This window comes from Microcaecilia unicolor, chromosome 1 (genome assembly GCF_901765095.1).
Source record: "Microcaecilia unicolor chromosome 1, aMicUni1.1, whole genome shotgun sequence".
Lineage (NCBI taxonomy): Eukaryota > Metazoa > Chordata > Amphibia > Gymnophiona > Siphonopidae > Microcaecilia > Microcaecilia unicolor.
The window spans coordinates 273,067,799-273,090,571 of NC_044031.1; the positions used below are offsets into that span (position 1 = coordinate 273,067,799).

General features: G+C 44.1%; 1 protein-coding gene across 2 annotated transcripts in view; it reads left to right on the top strand.

Annotated features, from left to right (window-relative positions):
- The first annotated feature begins 41 nt into the window (after positions 1-41).
- NKIRAS1 (NFKB inhibitor interacting Ras like 1) overlaps positions 42-22,773 on the top strand; it is a 69,899-nt gene continuing 47,167 nt past the window's right edge. The window contains exon 1 of one of the 2 annotated variants that reach the window (XM_030206734.1): positions 42-140. The gene's annotated coding sequence lies outside the window, so the exon portion shown is untranslated. Of the gene's footprint in view, positions 141-4,346; positions 4,402-22,773 lie in introns of those variants that run through there. The other variant, XM_030206740.1, reaches the window with a different exon arrangement.

Consider the following 22,773-nt stretch of genomic DNA (forward strand, 5'->3'; position numbering starts at 1 on the left):
CGTCGCTGGGAAATGTAGTTCTTCTCTCAGACTATCCGCACCAGTGGCGCCTGCCCTCTGCTCTGTTTCTCTTCTCTCTTTTCTAGTCGCCGCTAACGTCAGGTCAGAGGCTCAGAGCGACTTCGCTCCGGTCGCCTCAGGTACAGACATACGAGGGTCCTGCCATGCTCCACCTCTCCGCGCTCTCCCCCTGTGCCCCCCTGGTTGCTTGCCAACTGCTCTCCCTCCATGCGTCGTTTGCGCTGCGCGAGGCTCAATAGGCGTAGGTGATGGCATCACCGTGATGCTAAGGTTAGAACCGCGCAGGCCGGCAGGAAGAGAGAGAGAGAGAAGGGAATTTCAGGGAGAAATGAGACTTACATGGGAGGGCCGGGGGACTCGGGGGAGAATAAGAGATGATGAGTCCAAGAGTGGGGACTTCAGGGAGAAGTTTCTCTCCCCATTAGGAGGGGGTTTGCGCTCGCAGCGAGTGGGGGCTCTAACATTGAAAGGGGGGAGGGGGCTTGGAAACAAATAGGGGTATATGGGAATCGCAAGGAGAGCAAGCACTTAATGGTGGTATTGGATGAGTTAGGAGAGGATGTGTGTATGTTGGGGATAAGAGAATGGCGCTGAAAGGTTTAAGATGTACAAAAAGTTTGATTAATCGTCCTTCATGAAAAGCAGCAAAGCTGTGTGCAAAACATTAGTAAAACTGAAATTAAAATACAGGTCAGACAAAGGAAACAACATAGAAAAAAAAAGTAGCCGCACGCATAGGAGTATCAAATACAATTTATAAGCTATCGACAGTGGAAACACAAGAAGTCAGAGAAAGGTAAAGAGAAGACAAAGCAGTTTTTAAAGCAGTCTTAAACTTTAGTTAGATTGGGCTCTAATCTCTACCAGAAGTTTATTCCACAAATGTGGGACCAAATATGTAAAAGACAATGAGGTGTAGTGTCAAAGCCTAACTATGAAAAGTGTGGGACAAAGATGGTGTGATTAAGTGGATCTAAGAGGATGTGTAGAAAAATTAGATATTAACAGGGAGTCTACGCAATATGGAGGACCTGTATGTAAAACACAGTGAGCCAGTAATGTGTGATGGGAGATGCATAGCCATTGGAGCATTTGCAATTAATGGATGATGTGGTTGTAGTACTTGCAGTGGCATGATTTTTGTTTAGAACATTTTGTGCTGTTTGAAAGTTATAACATTGAACAAACATTCAAACTAGCAAGTAAAGAATTACAGTAATCTTTTCTGTTAGAAATTAAAGAGTCAAGTACTGAAAGTCTTTATCAGATAGAAAGAATCTTATAATTCTAAGTTTTTGTAATGGAAAAGCAAATTAAACCAGAAATGTGCTTCCAAACATTAAGGAGGGGTAGCATATGGTTCCAAGAACTGTAGTTAATGTAAGTAGTTAAGGTTGGTCAAGAATATTAAGAACTGGATATATGTTTTCTGTGAAAATCAAAACAACCATTGATTTTTCTGAGTTAAGCTTCGGTTTCTGTAACCAATTTGTAACTGGAGGGAGACAAGCTAAGTAATTGAGAATTTGGAGATAAAGGATCAAAAGAAGCAACAATTTGAATGTCATCAGCTTAGGAGTAACCAGTTTATACTTATTCAAAATTCTGAATAACTATAAACAGTGCAGACAAAAATAGATTAAACCGTGTAGAGGCTAAAATAGAACCTTGTGGAACACCACAGTTCATTGGTTTCAATGCTAACTGATTATGCCATGGATATGGAAAGCTCTGCCTTTTAAAACTAGCACTAAACCACTGAAGAACCATGCCACTAATATCTATGGTTTGTAACTGAGTCAGCAGAAGATTGTGGTCAAATAGATGAAATGCTAAACTAAATGACCAATGCAAGTCTATTAGATGTCCTAGGACAAACCTCACCAAATTTTCATTAAATCTAGGAGCCAGCCCCGAAACTTAGGAGCCAGTGATTGAGATCTCCATCGCTTCTTGTTCCCTACCCTTCCAAAATTGTCTGTAGTAAAGTTTGGGGCGAGGGGGGGAGACAAGAATCCCCTCATAGATCAGCAGTAGCTTTTTAAGAAACTGATTTACTAACGCTCTTTTCCTAGTCTGTATTTGTAGGCAAAGAAACTAGGAAATTATTCCCTTAAGGTGCTTCTGCAAATCGCTGGCAGAAGTCAGTATGCTGTCAGCTATATGACAGCACACTTTGATAGGTGAAGCAAAGAGGATACTGCCTCTTTGTTTTACATATCCCTATAGCCAAGATCCTCACCAGTCTCTCTGCCTTTTACCGATATGACCCCCCCCCCAACCTTCATCCCATCTCTCTTTCCCACACATAACTCCCCATCCTTTGTTCCATCTCTCCTTAGCACTCATACTCCCTGGCCTTGACCCTTTCTCTTGTTCATGCTTCCCCTGGCCTTCACCCCCATCTCTAGTTCATGCCCCCCCTTCCTTTACCCCATCTCTTGGTCACGTTGCACCCAGCCTTCAGCCAGTCTCGCGCCCATACCTTCCCCAGCCTTCATTTGTCTCTTTCACTCATAGCCCCTCAACCTTTATCCCATCTCTTTTGCCCATTCCCCACAACTTTCACCTCGTCTCTCTTGCTTATAACCCCCAACCTTCACTCCAGCTCTCTCTTGCTCATACCTACCCCCAGCCTTCATCCAGTCTTTCTAGCTCATATCTACCCCCAAACATTCACCCAATCACTCTCTTGCTCAAACCTACTCCCCCAGCCTTCATCCAGTTTCTCTCACTTATACTGTTCCCCTCCCTAGCCTTTACTCTGTATCCCTTGCTCATACATAGAAACAGAGAAAAATGAAGGTAGATAAAGACCATGTGGTTTATCCAATCTGTCCATCAATGCCATCTATTTCCTTAGAGATCCTATGTACTTTCCCAAGCTTTCTTGAATTCAAATACTGTCTTGATCTCTGCCACCTCCACCAGAAGCTATTCTGTGTATTCTCCACCCTTTCAGTGAAGAAGTACTTCCTTAGGTCTGTTCCTTTCACTGTCATCCTATGCTCCCTCATTCTAGAACTTCCTTCCAGTTGAAAAAGACTCGCCTTCTGTGCATTTTTGCCACAGAGGTATTTAAATGTCTCTATCATATCTCCCCTCTCCTACCTTTCTTCTAAAATATATATATTGAGATCTTTAAGCCTCCCCATATGCTTTATGATGAATACCACTGACTTTTATTAGCCACCCACTGGACCGAGTCCATCCTGTTTATATCTTTTTGAAGGTGCGGTCTCCAAAACTGTACCCATTATTCTAAATGAGGTCTCACCAGAGGTTTAATCAGAGGCATTATCACTTCCATTTTCCTGCAGGCCATTCCTCTCCCTGTGCACTCAAGCATTCTTCTGGATTTTGCTGTGACCTTTTATACCTATTTGGCCATCTTAGGATCATCACATACGATCACACCAAAGTCCCACTCTTTTGTGCACAAAAGTTCTTCACCCCCTAAACCGTATCGTTCCATTGAGTTTTTGCAGCCGAAATGCATGACCTCATTTTTTAGCATTAAATCTTAACTGCCAGATTCTGGACTGTTTGTCTAGTTTCACTAGGTCCCTTCTCATATTATCCATACTGTCAGGTGGACAATTGCAGATTTTGGCATCATTTACAAAGAGGCAAACCTTACCAGATAGTCCCGCTCCCCCAGCCTTCACACCGTCTCACATTCCTTCTCTCACTTGGGAAAGGAGAGAGAGAGCTTCAGAGAGGCTACTGCTGGGAGGGAATAGCAGTGGGTTTTGAACACTGGTTTCCCTGGTTCTTAGCCTGCTGCTGCCAGCCATTAGGTACAGGTAATACACATCGAGTATTCCAAACATGTTAGGTAAATCAACATAAACTAAAGGCCGCTAGACCTGAAGCCAGGCAGCTATTTGGAAACCTACCAAAAAAAAAACTGATAGGGAAATTCTTTTGTGCTTGCTGATAACTACAGGATTTCTGCTACAGTGCTGCTGAACATGACATGGTAACATAGTAGATGACAGCAGATAAAGACCTGTATGGTCCATCCAGTCTGTCCAACAAGATGAATTCATTACATATAGTGTGAAGTGATACATCAATTGTATATCTGATCTTGATTTCTCCTTGTAATTTTTAGGGCATAGACCGTAGAAGTCTGCTCGGCACTGGCCTTGTTCTAAAATTTCTGAAGTTGTTGTCGAAGCCCCTGAAAAGCTCCACTCCAGCCCATTCAAATCTATTCAGCCTCGATCAGGGCACAGACCATAGAATTCTGCCCAGCACAGGCTTTCCTACCTAATGTTGGACTGGGAAGCTATCGCTGATTGGGAGCCAAGTTTAAAATACCACTGGTAGACTGTGGGCACAAACCAGAGTCTTCCCTGCTCCCACTGGTGATGGGTCAGTCTTTTTTCCAGAATAATACAAAGTACTATTCTGTGTAATATGTTGTATTATTTTGTTAAGTTTTTTTTGTGCATAATATCGTCAGTAACAGAGGTATTAGCGGTGGCAAAATACCACTCCTAATAATAAGCACCTGAATGATTATAGGAGTCTCATGAATAAATTGAGCAACCTGGGGTTACGTTGGATCAGAAATTGGTTGACAGATAACAGAGGGTGGTGGCAAATGCAATTTACTTGGAAGAAAGAAGAGTATTGGAGAGCCTTGGGGGTCAGTTTTTGGGCTTTGAGCAGTATTGCTGAAGAATTAGAAGGACAGGTTTACCTTTTTGCAGATGATACAACCATAAAAAGTGAAGGACTGGTCAACTGCTTGGTAGTTAAACTTTCTCCGAGGACAAGCAGGCTGTTGTATTCTCACAGCTGGGTGACATCATCCAACGGAGCCCGGTCCAGATGTTGACTAGTGATTTTAACTTAGATCTTTGTAGCAGCGTCCAACCTCGCATGCGCTGGTGTTTTCTCGGTCTCTCAGTCTTTGTTTTTCTGCAGAGCAGGGAAGATCCATCTTCATTATTTTGGTTCTTTGCCACATCTCTCTTTCACAGTGCCTTTCTGTGTGGGTATTTTTTGTCTTTGAAAAATTTTTCATTTTTCTTTATTTTATTTCCCTATTTTACGAGTTTTTTCAGCTCTTACTTTATTTTTCACAAGTTACTAGGCTTAGTTAGGCCAGGAGCACCGACCTCAGTTTGAACGCTAACCCTTTTTCAGTTCACAATTGAGGAGTTTAATTTATTCACAGTTCTTTTCTTGATGTCCCAGAAGACCCCCAGTGGCTTCAAAAGCAGTGCCCATTTTAATTGGGTGATTTCTGCGATGGACCCACATTCTTGGTGCATTGGGTGCCTTGGGCCTGAGCATGAGTCTAACTTGTTCTCTCTGTTTAAAAATGCAGTTGAGAACTCAGAGGGCATTGCAGGTCTACCAGGAGAAACATTTTGGCTCCTTGAAGGCAGGTACATTGGCATCAGAAGCATCAACCTCTACCAAGGCTTCAGCATCCACTGGGAGCGAACTAGATATCAGTCTCTCAATATTGGGTGCTGAAAGTAGGCCCTGGGACCAGTCAGCATCAGACCTGATACCGAGGTCACATACAGGTTTGATGTTGTAATCGTTGACACTGGAGGACCGTGATGCTGAGCATCAGGGGAAGCCCAAAAAGCATAAGCATAGGTCCTTATCTATGCATGGTGCCTGGAGCGTCAGGGCACCAACATTGCTGGTACTGAGAGGAGCACTACCTTCTTTGAAAGCGGTGCCAGTGTGGAATTTCTAGGCAGTCAGGTCCCTGCTACTGGTTCGACACCTTATCAGGCTGCCTCTGTCCTGGCTCCTCTGCCTTTTGCTAATGCCTACCTTTGATGAGCGGTTCTGAGCCATGCTCAGGGAGGAGCTGGTGCAGATGCAATCTGCTCATGCAGCGAGGGTGCTTTTGCCAGCTGTGGGTCAGCCCCAGATTCTTCCTCAGGCTCCATCCATGCCTGTGCAGAGATCCTTGATGCCAGCACCTCGAAGGGTGTTGACATCAACACATACAGTACCATTCTTGACTTTGAGGGAGGAAGCTTCCCTGGAGTCAGAGAATAGGCCTGTATCTTGGCGCACTTTGGGGCATGGACATGGTTCTACTGAACCGAGGCAGGCACAGACTCACTTAGCCCAGTCTGAAAATGGTGAGGAGTCTGAATGGGACTCAGAAGGGGACCCTTATTACTTCTTGGAGGAGAATTTTTATGGGGTACCTTCTGATCCCTTCCCACCTCAACAGAGATGTAAATCTCTACCTGAGGGTCTCTTTCACTGGTTTTGTCAGAGAGATGGCTTCTGCCATCTCAGAAAACAAAAATTAATCTACTTACATCCACAAGACACAATACAGACAACCCCCTCTGTAACCTCTTCTCTCACCACGCCCTCACTCTCCCTATTCTCTATCCCTCTCCTTTCCTATCAAAATGTAATTCCCTTCCTCTCCTACTGGCTTTATAAGCCACATTGAACCAAAGATTTGGAGAATGTGGGATATAAATGCTACTATAAATAAAATAAATACATTTAAGTTAGAAATAGAGGAAGAGTCCAGGTCAGAGATGTTAACTGTCCTGGACTATGAGTCTTCTCCTAAGGAAGGGGTTACAGTACCATTTGCACCCTAGCCTTAAGGATGCACTGACAAAAAACTGGGAATCTTCCCTCTCGGTGTAGGATGTACCTAAGTAGGTGGATATTCAGTATCGTATTCCGAAGGCTCCTGGATTCGAGAGGGCCCAACTGCCTCACAACTCTCTGGTGGTTAAATCCTCCCTCAAATGAGCTAGGAACTCCAGGACTCATGCCTCAGTGCCCCTTTTGGTGACATCACTAGTACCTGATAAGTCTCTCTTTAAAGGGAAGCCCGTTTCTGAGGCATTTAACTGCTTTTCCTATCATCTGCAAGCACTTACCTACTACCATCTTATTGTTTAATTGTTTCAGTAATTGAACTTTGGCTGGGATTATCTTATTTTTTCATTTTTTTTAATAGTGGTTAAAAAAAAGGTTTTAATCACAGTCATATTACAGAATTGAGTAATAGGATTCATGTTGGTGATTTTGTTCTGAAACACATGTGGCTTGCCAAAGTTGGGATAATCAAATACCAGTTGTTTTAATGAATATACATTGTCAAAGACATTTTAATAGAGTGAATACCTATAATTGCTTAACAGACTGTGAACATGCTATGTAACATCAAATTGAGGTCTTATAGGGAGAAGCCAATATGACAGAGATACTTGTAGGACATGTAGATCAGAGAAACGTCAATTAAAGAATTTAAGTTATATGAATTTATATTCATCCCAGTTCTAGTCTAGGGAAGGCAAGAATTTTGAAAGACTGGATAGTTGAAAATCAGTTTGGATTGATATTTATTACAGAGACATGGCTTAAGCGTCCTGATGACTCAATAATTAATGAGATTTGTCCAGATGGTTATAAAATAACTCATTTCCCGGGGGATCAGAAAAGAGGTAGCGGCATAGCATTGTTTTATAAATCGTGCTTTCAAATTTAAATTAAATCTAGCCACATGTCACCATATTTAGAAATTTTCTCTTGTACATGATGATTCATTGCAGGAAGGGATCTGCTGCATATTGTTTTACTGTCCCCTGGGAAAATGATCTGAAGCTCAAGAGGATTTCATGGATTTTGTTTCAGAGGCTAGTTTAGGATTGGCCAATATGTTGTTGCTGGGACATATTAACTTGTATTTAGAGTAGGACAAAAGTCCACTTATACTAGGTTTAAAGTCATATTGATAACTTACCCCCTTGCAAATGCCTCCTATTTAAGAGTTGGTAAGTGGTCCCACACTAACTGCAAAAGTGATGATTAGTGCTAGCCAGAAAACACTGTCCATATCCATTCTCCATCCATGACATGTCCCCTAACACAAAAAGCACTTAACATGTGGTTTTACCTGTAAAACTAATGCTGAGCCCATTAACATGGTTGTACGCTAGCAGTACCACACATTAAGTGCTTAATATGGTTTAATAAGGTCTCAGTTGGAAGGTGGAAATAGACTACATAGGATTAAGGAGAAGACTCTTAATCCCTCATGTACAGCCTGGTTGAAAAAAGCATTTTTAAAAAAAAAGCCTTTGAGCAAGTGTAAGACCCGATGTGGGAATTTTCCCGTGTGCAGGTATATTTCTTTTGTAAAATGGAGACTATATGTGAAAATGTTAGTCCCTCAAGCCACACCGTCTTCAAATCTCTATATGTTGTGGATATCCATATATAAATAGCAGCTTTCTAACATTGATAGTAAGTAGCACATGGATATGTTTTTCAAATAATGTGTACGTAAAATTGGTGGTGGTTTTGTGTGGAGTATCCTTGAAGGATACTATTGAAACAGGACATTTAGGGAATCCCAGTAGAAAGGTTTCAACAATGCTGAAAGTAAGCCAGGTGTACTTAATGAGAGAGCAGGACAAAGGATGCACATTATCCCTTTCAACAGCTAAGCAGCTTGTAGGTCAAAGGAAAAAACACAGTTTGAAGTGCCTGTATACAAATGCTAGAAGCCTAAAAAATAAGATGGGAGAGTTAGAATATATAGCACTAAATGATGAGGTAGATATAATAGACATCTCAGGTGGAAAAAGGATAATCAATAGGACACTGTGTTAACAGGGTACAAATTGTATCGCAATGATAGGGTCAAATTGGAGGGGGGTGCGCTATAAGTTAGAGGGAATTCAGTCAAATAAACTAAACATTCCATATGAAACAGATAGCAGCATGGAATCATTATGAATAGAAATTCCATGTGTGAAAGGAAGGAGTATTCTTGTAGGGCTGTACTACCGTCCGCCAGGACAGAACGAACATACAGATGAAGAAATGTTTACAGAGATTAGGAAAGCTGGCAAATTCGGTAATGCTATAATACTGGGTGATTTCAATTACCCTGATATTGACTGGATAAATGTTACATCAGGGAGTGACAGGTAGATAACATTTCTAGATGCAAGAAACAACTGCTTCTTGGATCAACTGGTCCAGGAGCTGACGAGGGGGAGCCATTTTGGATCTGATCCTTGGTGGCGTGCAGGGCATAGTGCGAGAGTTAGTGGTGTTGGGTCCCCTGGGAAACAGTGATCATAACAAGTTCAAGTTTGAGCTACTATCTGGGATGAACCTGCAAATGAAATTTACTGTAGCTGCATTTAATTTTCAAAAGGGTGACTATAATAAAATGAGGAAAATGGTTAAAAAGAAACTAAAAGGATCAGCTGCTAGGGTTAGGACACTAAATTAGGCATGGATGTTATTCAAAATTACCATTTTGGAATCCCAGTCCAGATGTATTCCACATATTTGCAAAGGTGGAAAGAAGAGAAAATGACAGCTAGCATGGTTAATAGGTAAAGTAAAAGGACTATACAGCCAAAAGATTGTTCTTCAAAGAATTGAAAAAGGATTCAAATGAAGAAAATAAGAAACAACATAAGCACTGGCAAGTCAGATGCAAAGCATAAATAAAGAAGGCTAAAAGAGAATATGAAGAGAAATTTGCCGCAGAGGCTAAAACTCACAGTAACCACTTTTTCAGGTACATCAGAAGCAGAAAGACTGTGAGGGAATTTGTGGGACCGTTAGATCACGAAGGAGCAAAAGGGGTGCTCGGGGAGGACAAGGCCATAGTTGAGAAACTGAATAAATTCTTTGCTTCTGTCTTTACGGAAGGAGATGTAAGAGATCTGCCTGTACTGGAAATGGTTTTCAAGGGTGATGATGCGGAGGAACGGAAAGAAATCTCAGTGAACCTGGAAGATGTACTGAGCCAAATTGACAAATTAAAGAGTAGTAACTCACCTGGACCAGATGGCATACATCCAAGGGTACTCAAAGAACTCAAGCATGAAATTGCTGATCTGCTGTTAGTAATACGTAACCTGTCATTAAAATCGTCCATAGTACCTGAAGATTGGAGGGTGGTCAATGTGACGCTGATTTTTAAAAAATTTCTAGGGGTGAGCCGGGAAATTACAGACCAGTAAGCCTGACGTTGGTGCTGTGCAAAATAAATTTTCAGAAAGCTTTTCATAACGTTCATCATGAGACACTCCTGAGAAAATTAAAGAGTCATGGGATAGGAGGCAAGGTTCTGGTGTGGATTAGGAATTGGTTATTGGACAGAAAACAAAGGGTAGAGTTAAGTGGTCATTTCTCTCAGTGGAGGAGGGTGAACAGTGGAGTACCGCAGGGATCTGTATTGGGACCGGTGCTGTTTTGCATATTTTTAAATTATATGGAAATCGGGACGACGAGTGAGGTGATTAAATTTGCAGATGATACAAAACTATTCAAGGCTGTTAAAACGTGAGCAAACTGTGAAATATTGCTGGAAGACCATAGGAAGTTGGAAGACTGGGCATCCAAATGACAGATGAAATTTAATGTAGACAAGTGCAAGGTGATGCACATTAGAAAGAATAATCCAAATCATATGCTAGGATTCACCTTGGGGGTCAGCACTCAAGAAAAAAAACCTAGGTGTCGTCGTAGATAATACGCTGAAATTTTCTGCTTAGTGTGCGGTGGAAGCCAAAAAAGCAATCAGGATGCTAGGAATTATTAGGAAAGGAATGGTGAATAAGCCCGAAAATACTGTAATGCCTTTGTATCGCTCCATGGTGCAACCACACCTTTATTCTGTTCAGTTCTGGTCGCCATATCTCAAAAAAGATATAGCAGAATTAGAAAAGGTTCAAAGAAGAGTGATCAAAATGATAAAGGGGATGGAACTCCTCTCATATGAGGAAAGGCTAAAGTTAGGGCTCTTCAGCTTGGAAAAGAGACGGATGAGGGGAGATGTGATTAAGGTCTACAAAATCCTGGCCAGGATGAACAGACGGAAATGTTATCAGAAATTAGGGAGGTTAACAAACTGGTGAACACAATAATAATGGGTGATTTCAATTACCGTTAATTTCCACAGGGATAGTAGAATAATATCAAAATATATAACCCACAAATTCCACTATTGTATACCTGGGTATTGGAGGTGTGTGATCGCTAGCATATATGAAATGTGGAGAAAAAAAGACTTCAGAAATCCTAGAGAATGCTCCTGTGTGGAAACCACCATATGTCTGTGGAGCACCCCACTTCTTCAATCACTAGTCTTCACAAAAAAAACTCCACTCTTCTTATTCATATACTGCGTGCACAAACACCTAACACAATACTCAAAGGTGAAGGCAACTAATCCAAAACATTCGGTGAAAGAAAAACTACTTAACTTAAATGTTCTTAGAACTGTCCAGTCTTCATCTATTTCCAAAGCCCAACAGGAGACCCTGTTTCGCCCCAAATAGGCTGTTTCAAGGGCAAAAACTTTAATCCAGACAGCTGATTTCCATAATTCAAAGTCACCGCATTCAACTGCCTCCGGTTGGCGTCTTAAACGCAGGAGGAAGTGAGATTCGCGTTTAAGACGCCAACCGGAGGCAGTTGAATGCGGTGACTTTGAATTATGGAAATCAGCTGTCTGGATTAAAGTTTTTGCCCTTGAAACAGCCTATTTGGGGCGAAACAGGGTCTCCTGTTGGGCTTTGGAAATAGATGAAGACTGGACAGTTCTAAGAACATTTAAGTTAAGTAGTTTTTCTTTCACCGAATGTTTTGGATTAGTTGCCTTCACCTTTGAGTATTGTGTTAGGTGTTTGTGCACGCAGTATATGAATAAGAAGAGTGGAGTTTTTTTTTGTGAAGACTAGTGATTGAAGAAGTGGGGTGCTCCACAGACATATGGTGGTTTCCACACAGGAGCATTCTCTAGGATTTCTGAAGTCTTTTTTTCTCCACATTTCATATATGCTAGCGATCACACACCTCCAATACCCAGGTATACAATAGTGGAATTTGTGGGTTATATATTTTGATTTCAATTACCCCAATATTGACTGGATAAATGTAATATCAGGGCATACTAGGGAGGTAAAATTCCTTGACGAAATCAAGAACTGCTTTATGGAGCAGCTGGTACAGGAGCCAACAAAAGAAGGAAAAATTCTAGACCTAGTCCTTAGTGGAGCGCATGATCTGATGCAGGAGATAATGGTGCTAGGGTCACTTGATAACTGTGATCATAATATGATCAGATTTGGTATTGGCTTTGGAGTAAGTACACACAGGAAATCCAATAGGTTAGCATTGAACTTTCAAAAAGGAGACTATGATAAAATGAGAAGAACGGTGAAAAAAAACTTAGAGGAGCAGCTGCAAAGGTCAAAAATTTACATCAGGCATGGATGCTGTTCAAAAATATCCTGGAAGCCCAGGCCAAATATATTCCGTGCATTAAAAAAAGGAGGAAGGAAGACCAAACGACAGCTGGCATGGTTAAAAAGTGAGGTGAAGGAAGCTATTAGAGCTAAAAGAAAATCCTTCAGAAAATGGAAGAAGGAACCAACTGAAAATAAGAAACAGCAAATAGAATGGCAAGTGAAATGCAAAGCGCTGATAAGGAAGGCAAAGAAGGACTTTGCCTCCAACGCAATCTTTTCTTCAAAAACAACCTTACAGATGGTCGACCTAAATGTTGAGATGGTCGTCCCCGGTTTTCGGCCATAATGGAAACCAAAGACGCCCATCTCAAAAATGACCAAATCCAAGGCATTTGGTCGTGGGAGGAACCAGCATTCGTAGTGCACTGGTCCCCCTGACATGCCAGGACACCAACCGGGCACCCTAGGGGGCACTGCAGTGGAGTTCACAAATTGCTCCCAGGTGCATAGCTCCCTTACCTTTGGTGCTGAGCCCCCCAACCCCCCCCAAACCCACTCCCCACAACTGTACACCACTACCATAGCCCTAAGTGGTGAAGGGGGGCACCTACAGGTGGGTGCAGTGGGTTTCGGGTGGGTTTTGAAGGGCTCACATTTACCAGCACAAGTGTAACAGGTAGGGGGGGGATGGGCCTGAGTCTGCCTGCCTGAAGTGCACTGCACCCACTAAAACTGCTCCAGGGACCCTGCATACTGCTGTCATGGAGCTGGGTATGACATTTGAGGCTGGCAAAAAATTAAAAAAAATTTTAGGGTGGGAGGGAGTTGGTGACCACTGGGGGAGTAGGGGGAGGTCATCCCTGATACCCTCCAGTGGTCATCTGGTCAGTTTGGGCACTTCTTTGAGGCTTGGTCGTGAAAAAAAATGGACTAAGTAAAGTCGACCAAATGCTCGTCAGGGACGTCCTTCTTTTTTCCATTATCAGCCGAGGACGCCCATCTCTTAAGCACGCCCCAGTCCCGCCTTCGCTATGCCTCTGACACGTCCCCATGAACTTTGGTCGTCCCCACGACGGACTGCAGTTGAGGGTGCCTGAAATCGGCTTTCGATTATGCCGATTTGAGCGACCCTGAGAGAAGGGCGCCCATCTCCCAATTTGTGTCGGAAGATGGGCACTCTTCTCTTTCAAAAATGCCCCTGATAGTAAAACTTTTTTTTAGGTATATTAAAAGCAAGAAGCCGGCAAAAGAATCGGTTGGACCACTAGATAAGCGAGTGGTAAAGGAGGCACTCATGGAAGACAAAGCCATAGCGGAGAGATTAAATGAATTCTTTGCTTCTGTCTTTACCGAGGAAGATTTGGGAGAGATACCGGTGCCAGAAATGGTATTCAAAGCTGACGAGTCAGAGAAACTGAACGAAATCTCTATATACCTCAAGAATGTAATGGCACAATTTGACAAATTGAAGAGTAGCAAATCTCCAGGATTGGATGGTATTCATCCCAGAGTACTGATAGAATTGAAAAATGAACTTGCAGAACTAATTTAAAATCAAGCATGGTTCTGGAAGATTGGAGGTGGCCAATGTAATGCCGATTTGTATGTTTGATCATTTTTATTGGCAACAATTTCATCGAAATAGAACACCAATATGAGCAAAAAAAACTTCCAAACCAATACAGCAATGTTGAATTCAGGTATACAAGAAACATTACCCTCCAACCATTCCAACTAAAAGAAATCTCCCCCCCCCCCCCACCCTCCCTCTATCCACTTGTGAGTTATTTAAATGTTCAAGATGAAACTTCGTGCCCTCGAGGGCATAGTTAATCACAACGGTTCCCATAACGTGCGAAACTCTACTCCCTCCTTGCTGTCCAACGATTTCACTCGGCATCTGTCAACCCGCATTTGTTGAATCATCTGTGCACGCCAACATGCAAGAGGTGGCATTAAGTCTGACTGCCAGGATTTCAGAATCATAATCCCAAATAAAATTGTCCACTGCACATATCTCTTAAAACCTTTAGGCGGCGTCCCTGTAAATTTGTAACTGAAAAATAGTATCAAAGGTTCACACACCACAGAGCATCCCCACTGTGACTGCAGTGAGGAAAGGACAGCTCCCCAAAAGAGCTGCACCAGAGGCAGAGCCAGAACATGTGTCCCAAGGTAGCCGACCCACTTCCACATCTTGCGCAAGTCCCATCACAGGATTCTGTTATTCTAGCTACTCTCTTAGGGGCCATATAGGTTCTCATGAAAAATCTATATAACCGTTCACCCTGAGGGACAGAAAAGTGCATTTTATATATACTCCCCAAGAACCTCCTGCCAGTATCTGGAGTAATTGTGCAGCCTAAGTCCTCAGTCCAACATTTAGTCACCCGCACATAATCTATTTCTTGGGTAGTATCTTTTAATTGCTGAAGGTGAAATCGCAAGGGAACTGAGACCTGCGCCCCCAGAGAATAATTCTCCGTAAGAACATCTATCACATCCTCCGTGAGATCTGTCCATTGTAAAGTGGACACATAATGTTTTAATTGGGCATAGGCAAAATACTGTGATCTGGGGATACCAGACTCTTCAACTAGGGAATCTAGCGTTTTAAGCTGTCCCTCCTCATCAACTATGTGAGATAAGTAACTCCACTGGCTCTCCATTGACCAAAAACACTGGCTCCCATCCCCGGAGGGAAGTCTGGGTTATTACAAATGGAGAGCAGTGGAGTAACCTTTGCACTAAAATTATATCTCCGACACACCCACCGCCAGGTACAGTGGTGGAAATAAGTATTTGATCCCTTGCTGATTTTGTAAGTTTGCCCACTGACAAAGACATGAGCAGCCCATAATTGAAGGGTAGGTTATTGGTAACAGTGAGAGATAGCACATCACAAATTAAATCCGGAAAATCACATTGTGGAAAGTATATGAATTTATTTGCATTCTGCAGAGGGAAATAAGTATTTAATCCCTCTGGCAAACAAGACCTAATACTTGGTGGCAAAACCCTTGTTGGCAAGCACAGCGGTCAGACGTCTTCTGTAGTTGATGATGAGGTTTGCACACATGTCAGGAGGAATTTTGGTCCACTCCTCTTTGCAGATCATCTCTAAATCATTAAGAGTTCTGGGCTGTCGCTTGGCAACTCGCAGCTTCAGCTCCCTCCATAAGTTTTCAATGGGATTAAGGTCTGGTGACTGGCTAGGCCACTCCATGACCCTAATGTGCTTCTTCCTGAGCCACTCCTTTGTTGCCTTGGCTGTATGTTTTGGGTCATTGTCGTGCTGGAAGACCCAGCCACGACCCATTTTTAAGGCCCTGGCGGAGGGAAGGAGGTTGTCACTCAGAATTGTACGGTACATGGCCCCATCCATTCTCCCATTGATGCGGTGAAGTAGTCCTGTGCCCTTAGCAGAGAAACACCCCCAAAACATAACATTTCCACCTCCATGCTTGACAGTGGGGACGGTGTTCTTTGGGTCATAGGCAGCATTTCTCTTCCTCCAAACACGGCGAGTTGAGTTCATGCCAAAGAGCTCAATTTTTGTCTCATCTGACCACAGCACCTTCTCCCAATCACTCTCGGCATCATCCAGGTGTTCACTGGCAAACCTCAGACGGGCCGTCACATGTGCCTTCCAGAGCAGGGGGACCTTGCGGGCACTGCAGGATTGCAATCCGTTATGTCGTAATGTGTTACCAATGGTTTTCGTGGTGACAGTGGTCCCAGCTGCCTTGAGATCATTGACAAGTTCCCCCCTTGTAGTTGTAGGCTGATTTCTAACCTTCCTCATGATCAAGGATACCCCACGAGGTGAGATTTTGCGTGGAGCCCCAGATCTTTGTCGATTGACAGTCATTTTGTACTTCTTCCATTTTCTTACTATGGCACCAACAGTTGTCTCCTTCTCGCCCAGCGTCTTACTGATGGTTTTGTAGCCCATTCCAGCCTTGTGCAGGTGTATGATCTTGTCCCTGACATCCTTAGACAGCTCCTTGCTCTTGGCCATTTTGTAGAGGTTAGAGTCTGACTGATCCACTGAGTCTGTGGACAGGTGTCTTTCATACAGGTGACCATTGCCGACAGCTGTCTGTCATGCAGGTAACGAGTTGATTTGGAGCATCTACCTGGTCTGTAGGGGCCAGATCTCTTACTGGTTGGTGGGGGATCAAATACTTATTTCCCTCTGCAGAATGCAAATAAATTCATATACTTTCCACAATGTGATTTTCCGGATTTAATTTGTGATGTGCTATCTCTCACTGTTACCAATAACCTACCCTTCAATTATGGGCTGCTCATGTCTTTGTCAGTGGGCAAACTTACAAAATCAGCAAGGGATCAAATACTTATTTCCACCACTGTAACTCTCAATGAGTGCAAGAGTGGATGTCTGTGAAATGCCCTTGGGGGTAAACTGCATCCTGTGTGTAAAAGATAGCTAAAATGAGTCTCAGGAAAAACCGATGTCTCTGCCTCTGTGTTGGAAATCTCTGTTGTGCCCCGAAACCAATCATTGATGTGACGCATTGCACATGCTATTGAAAGATTCCGTAGGCTAACAGTCCCATCCCCCCTGCTCCCGTGGAGTAGTAATCACCTCCAAAGGCAGTCTAGGTCGCTTACCCTGCCAGAGAAAATTCTGTTTGAGCCTGTTTAATGCCTTCTCCTCTTTCACACGCAGAAACAGTGGGAGCTGTTGGAACAGATAAAGCCATCGTGGCGCGATAAGCATATTAAAAAGTGCGACCCGTCCCCATAAAGAAAGCGGGAGAGCTTGCCACAACTGCAATTTTTGTTTCATGGACTTTATCATTGGGCCAACATTAATGCGATATAGGGTCGACAACTCCCGGGGAATTAAGACACCTAAGTATTTTAGGGCCGTATCCACCCACCTCAGCGGGAATTTCCCCCGCCAAGTCTGCCGAAGAGTGTCACCCAGTGCCAGCGCGCAGGACTTCTGGAGGTTCAATGAAAACCCAGAGAGCATCCCATAGTGGTTAAGAATTTCTAAAGTAAGTTGTAAGGAAGTTTGCGGTTCTCTCAAAACCAGTAGGATGTCGTCTGTGTAGGCCAAGGTTTTCACTTCTTCACACCCAATAATCACCCCTTTGATGTCCTTTGTACCATTTAGTATTCTGATCAGAGGCTCCAGGGAGATGTCAAATAAAAACGGTGACAAGGGACACCCCTGACTTGTCCCTCTACAAACTGGGAGCCAATCCGATCTACCCCCATTAGCCACTATTTGGGCACCTAGCCCTGTGTATAGCACCCGAACGGACCGAATAAAACCCTCCGGGAACTCTAGCCACTCCAGCACCTGAAATAAATAGCTCCAATCCACATGGTTGAAGGCCTTAGCCGCATCTAAACTGACCACCATGCAAGGTTCCCTCAGACCAGTGCATTGGGCCAATGCAAGAAGAATTCGCCGCACATGGAGAACTGAGTGTCGTTTGGGGACAAACCCCACCTGCGCATTACTTATTAACTCTGGTATGTATTCTGGCAGGCGGTTGGCCAACACCTTTGCCAGGAGTTTGATGTCCACATATATAATAAGGGAGATGGGATGATACGACTCTGGGTCTTCTGCTTGCTTACCCGGTTTAAGTAATAATGTAATCAGGGCTGTGTTTTCATGCTGAGGGAATACTCCATCATCTATCACCGTCTGATAATAATTAAGGGTGCCACTAAGGACAACTGTAAGGCTTTGTAAAATTCTCCGGAGAAACCATCAGCACTACTACTACTACTACTACTATTAAGCATTTCTATAGCACTACAAGGCATACGCAGCGCTGCACAAACATAGAAGAAAGACAGTCCCTGCTCAAAGAGCTTACAATCTAATAGACAAAAAATAAATAAAGTAAGCAAATCAAATCAATTAATGTGAATGGGAAGGAAGAGAGGAGGGTAGGTGGAGGCGAGTGGTTACGAGTCAAAAGCAATGTTAAAGAGGTGGGCTTTCAGTCTAGATTTAAAGGTGGCCAAGGATGGGGCAAGACGTAGGGGCTCAGGAAGTTTATTCCAGGCGTAGGGTGCAGCGAGACAGAAGGAGCGAAGTCTGGAGTTGGCAGTAGTGGTGAAGGGAACAGATAAGAAGGATTTATCCATGGAGCGGAGTGCACGGGAATGGGTGTAGGGAAGGATGAGTGTGGAGAGATACTGGGGAGCAGCAGAGTGAATACATTTATAGGTTAGTAGAAGAAGTTTGAACAGGATGCGAAAACGGATAGGGAGCCAGTGAAGGGTCTTGAGGAGAGGGGTAGTATGAGTAAAGCGACCCTGGCGGAAGATGAGACGGGCAGCAGAGTTTTGAACCGACTGGAGAGGGGAGAGGTGACTAAGTGGGAGGCCAGCAAGAAGCAGATTGCAGTAGTCTAAACGAGAGGTGACAAGGGTGTGGATGAGGGTTTTGGTAGAGTGCTCGGACAGAAAGGGGCGGATTTTACGGATGTTGTAAAGAAAGAAACGACAGGTCTTGGCGGTCTGCTGGATATGAGCAGAGAAGGAGAGAGAAGAGTCAAAGATGACCCCAAGGTTTCGAGCTGAGGAGACAGGGAGAATGAGAGAGCCATCAACAGAAATAGAAAACGGGGGGAGCGGGGAGGTGGGTTTGGGGGGGAAAATGAGAAGCTCGGTTTTGGTCATATTTAATTTCAGGTGGCGTTGAGACATCCAGGCAGCAATGTCAGACAAGCATGCTGAAACTTTGGTTTGGATGCAAGGTGAGATATCAGGGGTAGAAAGGTAGATTTGGGAGTCATCAGCTTAGAGATGGTAGGAAAAGCCATGGGATGAGATTAATGAACCAAGGGAAGAAGTGTAGATAGAAAAAAGGAGGGGACCAAGAACAGAACCCTGAGGTACGCCGACAGGCAGAGGGATAGAAGTAGAAGAGGATCCACCAGAGTGAACACTAAAGGTGCGGAGGGAGAGGTAGGAAGAGAACCAGGAAAGGATAGAGCCCTGGAATCCAAGTGAGGACAGGGTATTGAGAAGTATGCTGTGATCGACAGTGTCAAAAGCAGCAGAAAGATCAAGAAGAATGAGGATGGAATATTGACCTCTGAATTTAGCCAGTAATAGGTCATTGGAGACTTTAGTAAGCGAAGTTTCGGTTGAATGGAGAGGGCGAAAACCAGATTGTAGTGAGTCAAGAATAGCATGTGAGGAGAGAAAATCAAGGCAGCGGCGGTGAACAGCACGCTCAAGTAATTTGGAGAGAAAAGGAAGGAGGGAGATGGGTCAGTAATTAGAGGGACAAGTAGGGTCAAGTGAAGGCTTCTTAAGGAGAGGTGTGACCACAGCATGTTTAAAGGCAGCAGGGACAGTCGCAGTGGAAAGTGAGAGGTTGAGAATGTGACAACAGGAATAAGAGTAGGAGAGATGGCATTAAGAAGGTGGGTGGGAATGGGATCAGAGGAACAGGTGGTACCGAGCCTGCCTTTAAGCCCCGGATAGCCCTCTGTAGCTCCTTCGGTTGCAATGGTAGCCCCAAACAATCACACGCCCCAATTCCCAGCTTTGGCATCCCTGATTTGTCCAAAAACTTGTGCACAGCCTCTCTAGATGGTGGCTCCATGGGAGCATACACCTCGCTAAAGTATTTCTGCAACAACCGTAATAAATTGTTTTATTATGTAGGGTCCCTTGGGCGTCTTTCAAGGCTACAATCGTGCGATTCCCTGTCCGTGGACCCACCATCCTAGCCAATAAACCTCCCTGCTTATTCCCATATTTATGCAACCTAAATTTGTGATATAGTAGGTGCTTTTGAGTGTGTTCTTATATCAAGGACAAGGAATTGATTGTGACCTGCAAGGCTTCATAACTATCCCTGTTCCTCTGGGTGGGGGCAGCCACAAATACACGTTTAGCCCTATTCAGCTGGCTCGTCAAATTAAGAATACTGGCCGCCACTTTTTTCTTTCTAGTAGCCACATAAGAGATAACCTCCCCTCTCATGACTGCTTTAGCAGTACACCAGAACAGAACAGGATCAGATCTATGCTCTTGATTATGGGTAGAGAACTCCTCCCATTTCTGCTGTAGAAAGGTGGTAAACTCTGGATCTTTCACTAAATAACCCGGAAACCTCCAGCGTTTTACTACCGGGATCCCCGTCCCAACATCTAGTGTGAGCCGCACTGGGGCATGATCAGAGACCAGCACCTGCTAAATGTCGGTCGTTATGACACATGGGAACAGGGATGCCGAGACCAGAATATAATCAAGGCGAGCACATGACCCATGTGCCCGAGATCTGTGCGTGAAGTCCCTCCCCTCGGGATGAAGGGCCCTCCAGGTATCTATCAACCCAAGAGAAGTCGCAAAGGAAGACAACATACCTCGGCCAATGTCCTGGCTCTGATCTCATGCTCCTCTGCCCCGTGCAGTCTACCTGTGCATTCATTATGACATTCAGGTCCCCAGCAAGGATTATCTCCTTGTCTCGGTATGGGAGAAGAGCCCTCAGCAGGCCCCAAAAAAAAAACAGATCTGAGGGAGTGGGTGCATACACCGATAACAGATATATTTCTTTCCCCTGGATGTTAAGCTTAACCATCAGATATCTACCCTCGGCATCACGTAAGAGGATTTCAGAGGAATAGACTAAATGCCTGCGATACAAAATGGCCACCCCCCCCCCCCCTTCTCCACCCCGAGGAGACATAATCCACCTGTCCCACCCACAATCTTCTCAACTTTTCATGCTCTTCATCCGATAATCTGGTCTCCTGGAGACAAGCTATGTCCGTTTTATGGGGGAGGAGATCCCCCCCACGTTCCAGGTTACCAAGTTATATGATGAAGACCCAGCTGTGTAAGAGATCTATCAGAAAGTCCAGTAGCCGAAGAGTAATGAGTGCAGGGGCCCAGCCCTCCCCCCACACCAAGTTTCTACAGCGACTCTGCATTGTATTTCAAGGAGTTTAAACAATATGCTAACCAACCCTCCAGCAATAACAGGAAACAGCTCACAAGATTCCCCCCGTCCCTAAAACCTTGGCCTTCCCACTCCCCTCCTACCCTCTCCCCTATAACCCAAAACCCCAAACAAATCTCTGAACTTAGCGATGAATGAACCCTCATCGCATGAAGTCACCTAATGCAAGGGTCCCCCCTCCGTTTAGAAACGATCATACTGTAAGACAAGACAGCATAGAAAAATCAAGTTAAACAGTTCACACCCCTCACTAACAGAGTCCCGTTATTCTGGCGGTTTTATTCCTGTATTATAACCGGCTTCACCTTCCACATGGTTCATGCCTTCATGGCGAAATGTTCAAGTTCGCTGGTTGTTTATAAATTCCATCGCCGCTTTCTCCGAATCAAACTTGGACCATTTACCTCCAATTTGGATCTTTAAGGTTGCAGGATAAGCCAGCGTAAAGCGAATTTGTTTTTCCACCAACTTGGAACACACTGGGTGGAAGCGTTTGCGCTTTTCCTGAATGCTTGTGGGGTAGTCTGGAAAAATCAGAATCGGAGCTCCTTCATACCGTAATGTGTTTCTTTTGGCTCTGAATCCTTGCATAATTTCCTCTTTGTGGATGTAATTGTGGATTTTCACAATTACTGCACGTGGTCTCGATTACTCCGGTTGTAATCTGCCTAAGCGGTGCGCTCGCTCAATACAGAAGGCCCCACGGCTATCCGAGAGCGCAAACTCCGTCTGCAGCCAGGTTTCTAGCAAAGGCCCCAAGTTCTTCTCGGGAGTAGACTTGGGGATACCAATAATTCGTATATTCGAGCGACGGGTTCTGCTCTCAAAATCCTCGAGCTTGGCACTCTGAGCTCTTACTTTCTCCTCGAGCTCCTTAATCACCGGCAAGTGCTTGTTCCAGGAATCTTCCACCTCAGACATGCGTTGTTCTAGCTCTGTAGTGCGCTTTGTAGAATCAGCCATACTTGCCTCCAGTTTCCCCAGCTGCCTAGCTAGCGATTCAGATCTTGCGTTCAGGGCTGCCCCGACCACTGCTGTAAATTGTGCAAGCTGTTTATCGGAAAACTCAGGTTCCGTCTCAATCTTTGCATCCGCCATCTTGGATTCAGCGGCTAGTGACTGTGGTTTCTTTTTGTCACTTTTGGCACTTCTTTTCGCTGATCCAACGGGCATTGAGACTAGGTAAGCTTCCATGCACACTAGTAAAGCTCTCTCACCTTTCCAGATAATCGCCAGAGGGGATTTCAAACAAGTTATAGTGCAATAACGGAGAGGGAACCCCGGAGCACAGCCTAGACCCTGCTGCTGCTCTCAGTGCATCACGTCGTAATGCCGATTTTTAAAAAAAGGTTCCAGAGGAGATCTGGGAAATTATAGACTGGTGAGCCTGATGTCATTGCCAGGCAAGATGGTAGAGACTATTATTAAGAACAAAATTACAGAACATATTCAAAAGCATGGATTAATGAGACAAAGTTGTTAAATTGCAAGAGGATTGTGAAAAATTACAAGAGGACCTTACGAGACTGAGAATCT